This window comes from Callospermophilus lateralis, chromosome 11 (assembly GCF_048772815.1).
Source record: "Callospermophilus lateralis isolate mCalLat2 chromosome 11, mCalLat2.hap1, whole genome shotgun sequence".
NCBI lineage: Eukaryota > Metazoa > Chordata > Mammalia > Rodentia > Sciuridae > Callospermophilus > Callospermophilus lateralis.
This window is the reverse complement of record NC_135315.1, coordinates 60,879,833-60,887,018: the sequence shown is the minus strand read 5'-3', so window position 1 is coordinate 60,887,018 and position 7,186 is coordinate 60,879,833.

Here is a 7,186-nt window from a genome sequence, read left to right as displayed (position 1 = left end):
CACATATGAGAGAAAATATTTTACCCCTGATTTTCTGAATGTGGTTTATTACACTCCCATTCCAACCATTTTCTACCAAGTGACATGATTTCATCCTTCTTTATGGCTCAGGAAAACTCCACTCTGTGTACGTACCACATTTTTTTCTCTCTCCATTTGTCTGTTGGTGGACACCTAGGCTCATCCCATAACTTGGCTATTGTGAATTACAGTGCTCTGCATGTATCACTATAGGATGTTAATTTTAATAATTATTTTGGAAAAATAACAAGGAGTGGAATAGCTAGGTCATATGGTGGTTCCATGTCTAGTTTTTTAAGGAATTGCCATACTGATTTGCTAAGTGGTTGTACTAATTTGCAGTCCTACCTACCAATGTTTAACCCTACTTCTAATATCACAACACTGCAACCGTGAATATTTGAAGGTGAAAATTGAAATCATAGCCCATCAGTAAATACAATCTTGTCTGCTCTGTTCACTTTTCTGTCATAGTTGTTCTCAACAAATTTTTCTGATCAGTTTTCTAGGGAGGAAAAGTCAGAACAGAATTTAAAAGGACACAAGACAACATCAACAACAACAACAATAATAACAATAACAACAAAAAAGAAGTCTAACAGTAAAAAGATAAAATGAGCAAATAAAGTTCTGAGGAAGGCTGAATTTCTTGAAAGTTTTTATATAAAAAAAAATTGAGCCTGTTTGGAATTAAACTAGGACACCTGGTAAGTTTTCATTCATCCAACCAGATGCAAAAATAATCAGAACTCATATGCAAAAGCATAGTAAGATACACAGAAAGAAATTGGTACCTTGGTATCATGAAATAGAGAAGTTTTGGCAAATGTAAGCATGCACTGTGAATTACCCTGTGCTTCATTTTCTCCTGCCCCTGGTTACTAGCCTTCAAAATCAGGAAGTAACTTTCTGATCCATTTGCCTGCCTCTGACTGCTTACGCCTTTCCACATTTCTACCAAACTTAATGTCGTCTATGCATCTTCTTCCCCCTCAAAAGCCATCTGTGGATTGCCTGTTGAATAATGACCTTTGTCTCAGGGCATTCTAAGCCCAGCACCCAAATTGGCAAGTAGGTTTCAATTAGTGCACCAACTCTGATGGATCTTTGTCCTCTCTTTCTGGACCCTCGTGTTGAAAAGGGATCTAAAGCTACATCTGAATCCAATGAGGAGGCGTGTTGTGATTGATTGGGGATGCCTGCCATGGTTTTGGTAGCTGAGTGCAAGCCCAGGAACACATATTTCCTATCCCTACCAGACACTATCAGGTCTCATCTATCATTCCATCCTTACGACTCATTGCATTATCCCAGCTCTTTTTTTTTCCAGCAACTCCAAATTATCTTATGTTCGGTTAAATTAGGGTAAAAATGTATAAGAATGTCTTTCTTATTAGAGTGCCAGCTATTTAAGATCAGACAATCTATTCCACTTAATTTTTTTTGTATACATCCCCTTTAGCCTTCTTATCACTTTTCACTTAGTTGATACTTTTACCAATTCTCATCTGGCCCTTTTCACTATTCTCCTATCTGACCGTCATTGTATTGTGGTTAAGCCCTCCAGGGCCTCCCATTTCAATTTCCTTAGGTTGACTTGGAAGACCCCCAACTTTCAGTTAATACTAATCTTTCCAACATTGTCTCGGTATATCTTCAAATGCAATGTGAGATTAAGGTCAACTTTAACCATCAGTTTCTTGGGGTCAGGGTCCATGTCTCATTCACCTATGTATCCTACACCACTGTTGCTTACAGTACTGTGGATTTTAAATCAATGTTTTTTGACTGACTGACTAAATGAATAAACCCTGAGTACGGAATTGTTAGTACGTGTGTGCCAAATGAAGTGAGTTGAGTTCTGGTAACATTAAGTAGCTCTGGAAGATGGACCGAGACCTACCAGTCCTAGGAGCTCTGATTTCTGTCTCTGCTTTCCTCCCTCTTGCATTGCCCAGGAATGAAACTCACAGTCTTACTAATACTAGGCAAGCACTTCACCACTGAGCTATACCCTCAGCCCCAACGACTTTGAGAAATGCTCAGACTACAGAATTTTGCAAGCCTTTTCTCCCCCTCATATAAGCCTCAGCTCCAATGCCACCTTTTCCCATAGATTGCATTACCCTACTTATTTTCTTCACCTAGCTTTTCATTTATCTTCCTTATCTTTTGACTATTTACTATCTTCCATCTTTCCCAGGACCATGTAAATCATGCAAGAGCATAGACTTTTCATAATTGCTTTGTTTATTGTAGTATTACCAGATCCTGAAATAGTTTCTAAGTGTGGTTCAGTTTGTTGAACACTTGAATTGATGAATTCTCAGTACAGTTTTCCTTTGATACCCCGGAGAGGGGAGTGGTTACAGATCCTCTGTGAATACCAAAAGCCACAACTGCTCTGAGTCCCTAATATAAAATGACACAGTATTTTCATATCATTTATGTGTAACTTTTTGTATACTTTGAATCACCTCTAGATTACTTCTAACACCTAATACAATGTAAATGCTCCATGAATAGTTACCAAGTTGTATCATTTTTAGAATAATGAGAAGGGAAAAAATGTATATCTTCAATACACATACATTTTTAAAAAACTATCTTTTTTATCTGCGGTTGGTTGAACACTAGCATGTGGAACCTGAAGATATGGTGGGTGGAATGTTCTGGTCTTCATTTAGGACCTAGAGAGAGTGGTTAATTGGGACAATCTAGGTGGTGGCTGAAAACTTGGAGATGGTTAGGAAGAGAAAGATAGTGAAGTAAATTACTCAAAATACTCCATACCTAGTCTCAGGAAAGAGAACTGGAAGTAGTTAAGTAAAAACCCTGCCAGTTTTAGAGTTTGGGGAAGATGTGAGGCTCGGAAGGGAAGACAAGGAGAGATAACACTGATAGGTTGGCATCATGTGGGCTAGGATGGCTCCGGAGGTCCCCGATCCTGGGGCATGTTGACAGTCTAGGAGAATTTCAGGGAAGGATTCTGGTATTGGGATGGTGACATGTTTCCAAAATTGTGAGACAGAAAAGGAGACTTTGAAGTGGATAAGACTACTACTCAGGTCCTGATGTTGTGAGTCTTAAATTAAGAATTGGAGAAGAAATATGAACTTATAAACAGAGCCATGCACTTTGAAGCCTGCAGATTGGGGAATGCTAAGGAAAGAGGAAAATAGAGAAGGTTTGAGGTTCAGAGAAGAAACTAGAAGTCGTTGAAGGTCTGTCGTATATTCCTTACCATATCTGATTACTTACATGAGACATCCCATTTAATCGTGTGCTACCCTGCATAGTGGATACAATCAAATCCATTTTACAGGTGAGGAAATGAGATCTCGACAAAATTAAAGCACTTTCCAAGTTACATAAGTAATGGAGAAGCCAGGATTTAAACCAGTGGCCTGGGAGACTCCCAGATCTGTTCATGTTCTTATTTGGCCACAGTAGTTTTCTGTATCGCCGTGATTCATACTCTCTGTCCTTCTGTGGTATGTGTGATAAATGATCACACAAATGACATACTTCTATCTGAATCAGTAATTTTGAGATGTCATCTGATTCTCAATCAGTAAGGCATATCAGAACGAGAATATAATATTACCATGGGATAACCTTAAATTTGGGTGGAAAACAAAAGACTATTGTATTCCCAACTTGCAATTAAAACTAGTTGAGACACCAGGATGTGAATGGATCCAGGCTTAAAGGGGACACTTAATTTGCTCAAATCTTCCTGGGTCACCATAGTTGGTATGGAATTAAATTTTCAGGAGGTGAGAAAATACACTTTGCTATTATTAAAATCGATTAAGAAAGAGACAGTGAAATGGGCAATACATCTGAATTTGGAGCTCAGTCTGATAAAAGTTGTTGCCCTGGAACAATAAGTGGAAAATTAGCTGGACTGAATCCTTGGTTAATCCATGATTAATGAGGGATCAAACTTCCTTTTGTAAGTTGAAATGTATTGTGGATGAAGAACTAAAGTCAGGATTAGTTTTAACAGCAAATGTAAAAGATAGACTGATTCTAACTCTCTAAATGTAAACGAGAGCAACCCTAGCTTATTTGGATTGATCTCTGAACTCTCTGTACAAAATTCTAAGTATTTGTTGATTTCATAGACAATAAAAATGTGATCATTTTGTTTGTTTCCTTTGACCGCTATAAAAAAATTCTCACAAATTAGTGACTTTAAATGAAAGAAATTTATTCCCTTATCATCTTGAGACTAGAAGTCCAAAATCAAGTTGTCAGCAGGGCTGGGCTCCCTCTGAAAACTGTAGGAGAGAATCTTTTTTTTGGCATTTTCAGTCTACCGTTGGCTCCAGATATTTCTTGGTTTGTGACCACCTAACTCCAATCTTTGAAGATCCTTAAAGTAATCAGAGAGCTATTTTTTTTTTTTCAAAATAAGGTCACATTCACTGGTTCTGGGAGGTGAGGGAAGAGAAGGACCTATTTTTGAGGGGCCATCAGTCAAAATCCCTACGGTCATATTTTACCATGTAGAGGACATTAGCATACAGGTGAAAATGGCAAAGGACAAACACACAAGACAGATTTGTAGAGGAAGCGTCTACATTTTTGTGATGTGGGATATCTTAAAGCTGGATGTCACAATGGGTTTCAAGACAAATCGTATGACTACTGACATCTAGAAGTACGTTTTCTCCAAGAGCAAGAGGATGAGATATTTTCTGGAGGACTTCTTGTCGAAGACTGAACTTCTAGGGAAAAGGTAATTGGATGGAATGGCTTCTACAATAGTGATGGTTCCTAACCTAGAATACCTTCCCTGCATACCACTGCCTGACTTCAGTCAACCATGCAACAGGCGTTACCATGGGGCTCAGTTCTGGTCAATAACCTGTTAAAGCCAATGCTCATCAGGTGTTCTGGTGCTTACAGTTGAAAGCATTCCTTATTGACAGAGTTGCTTTGCTAGAAGAATTCAATCTTTTTTTTTTTTTTCTAAACAAGATTTTTTAAAATTACTTTGCAGGCTCCAGTCTCAGAAAGGGAGAAACAAAGAATGAAACTGTTTTCCTCTGACTTAGAATAATGGTGAGGTCACCATGAGGTTTGGCACTGCAGCTGGTGGACTCTGAGCCCTTCTCATCTCCAAGGTGTTAGTTGGTAGTGGAAGCTTTGCTAGAGGTCTGCTCTTGTTATCCAGCTAGCATTTTAAGAAATCAGCAGCTTAAAGGAGGTGACCAAGATGGAGAGAGGACCCGGGAGAAATCTGTGGATCCATCGTGGTCTTCAGATTGGCCTTCCAGTTTTGTGATTGCACCTACCACTCAGAATGCAATCACATTTGCCCAATTTTTATGCAAACCTATGTACCAGACTTTTCCTCCAAACCTTCTGCCTTCCAGTTTTTGTATGCACACATACAAATTCATACATACATGTGTTTTAAATTACATAGAGTTAGAATATGAATATCTTTGTTATTTCAAAAGCAAACCAACAGTACCAATAAAATTAAGAACATCATTGACTATTTTACTCCCATTCCTAGCAACCAAAGATAATGATTCATGAGTCTTTGGATAATCTTATAGGTTTCTATTTGTGCATTTATAAAATGCACATACAGAAAAATTCATAGTTCAATTTTTTGGCTGATTGCGTGAATGCATTTAATATAAATGATCTCATATAGTAAGGACAATTGTGTAATCTTTATTTTGAAAAAAATAAGGTATTATATATATTTACTTTATATATATATATATTTCCTTCCCTTATTGATAAACATACCTATTTTTTGCATCATGGTGTTTATAGCTGCCATTCTTTTCTTATTTCTGATTATAAAGGAATGTTTCTAATGTTTCATTTTTAGGTATGATAATCAATGCTGGTTTTGTTTGATACATTTTACCAGGTTAATAAAATTCTCCCATAACTTCAGTTTGTGAGAACTTTTTAAAAATAATAAATGAATGTTAAATCTTATTGTTTTAATTTTTAAAAATTTGTTTTAATTAGTTCAACATGACAGTAGGATGAATTTTGACACACCATACATAAATGGAGTATAACTTCTCATTCTTCTGGTTGAACGTGAGGTAGAGTAACACTGGTCATGTAATCATATATGCACATAGGATCATAATGCTCAGTTCATTCTACTATTATTCCTACCCTCTTACCCCTTCATTCTCCTCTGTATAATCCAAAGTACCTCTGTTCTTCCCTAGCCCATGTGCCCCTTGTTGTGAATTAGCATCTGCATATCAGAGAAAACTTTGGCTCCTTGGGATTAGCCTGTTTCACTTAGCACAATATTCTCCAGTTCTATCCATTTAGCTCCAAATGATATAATTTTATTCTTCTTTTATGCTGAATAATATTCCATTTCATATGTACTCACTTCTTTATTCATCTGTTGAAGAGCATCTAGGTTGGTTTTATAGTTTAACTATTCTGCATTGAGCAGCTATAAACATTGATGTGGCTGTGTCACTATAGTATGCTGATTTTAAGTATTTTGGGGATAAAACAAGGAATGGGATAACAAGGTCAAATGGTGGTTTCATTCAAAGTTTTCTGAGGAATCTCCATGTTTTTAACTGCTTTCCAGATCGGTTGTACCAATTTGCAGTCCCACCAGCAATGTATACGTGTACCTTTTTCCTCACTCATCAACACTTATTATTCTTGTATTTTTGATGATTGCCATTCTGACTGGAGTGAGATGAAATCTTAGTTTTGATGTGCATTTCTCTAATTGCTAGAAATGATGAACATATTTTCATATATTTATCAATCAATTGTATTACTTCTTCTGTGAAGTGTCTGTTCAGTTCCTTAGCCCATTTATTGATTGGGTTATTTGGTTTTTTTGGGGGGGTTAAGTTCTTTTAGTACTTTATATATCCTGTAGACTAATGCTCTATCTGAGATGCATGTGGTAAAGATTTTCTCCCACTCTGCAGTCTCTCTCTTCACAATCTTGATTGTTTCCTTTGCTGTGAAGAAGCTTTTTAGTCTGATTTTATTCTTTTTTTTTTTTTTTTGGTTTATAACCCCCATAGGTGCTTTACCAACCCTTTTTATTTTATTTTATGTTTTAGTTTTGAGACAGGAGGCAGGGTCTCACTAAATTAATTAAGGCCTCCCAAATTCCTGAGGCTGGTCTTGAACA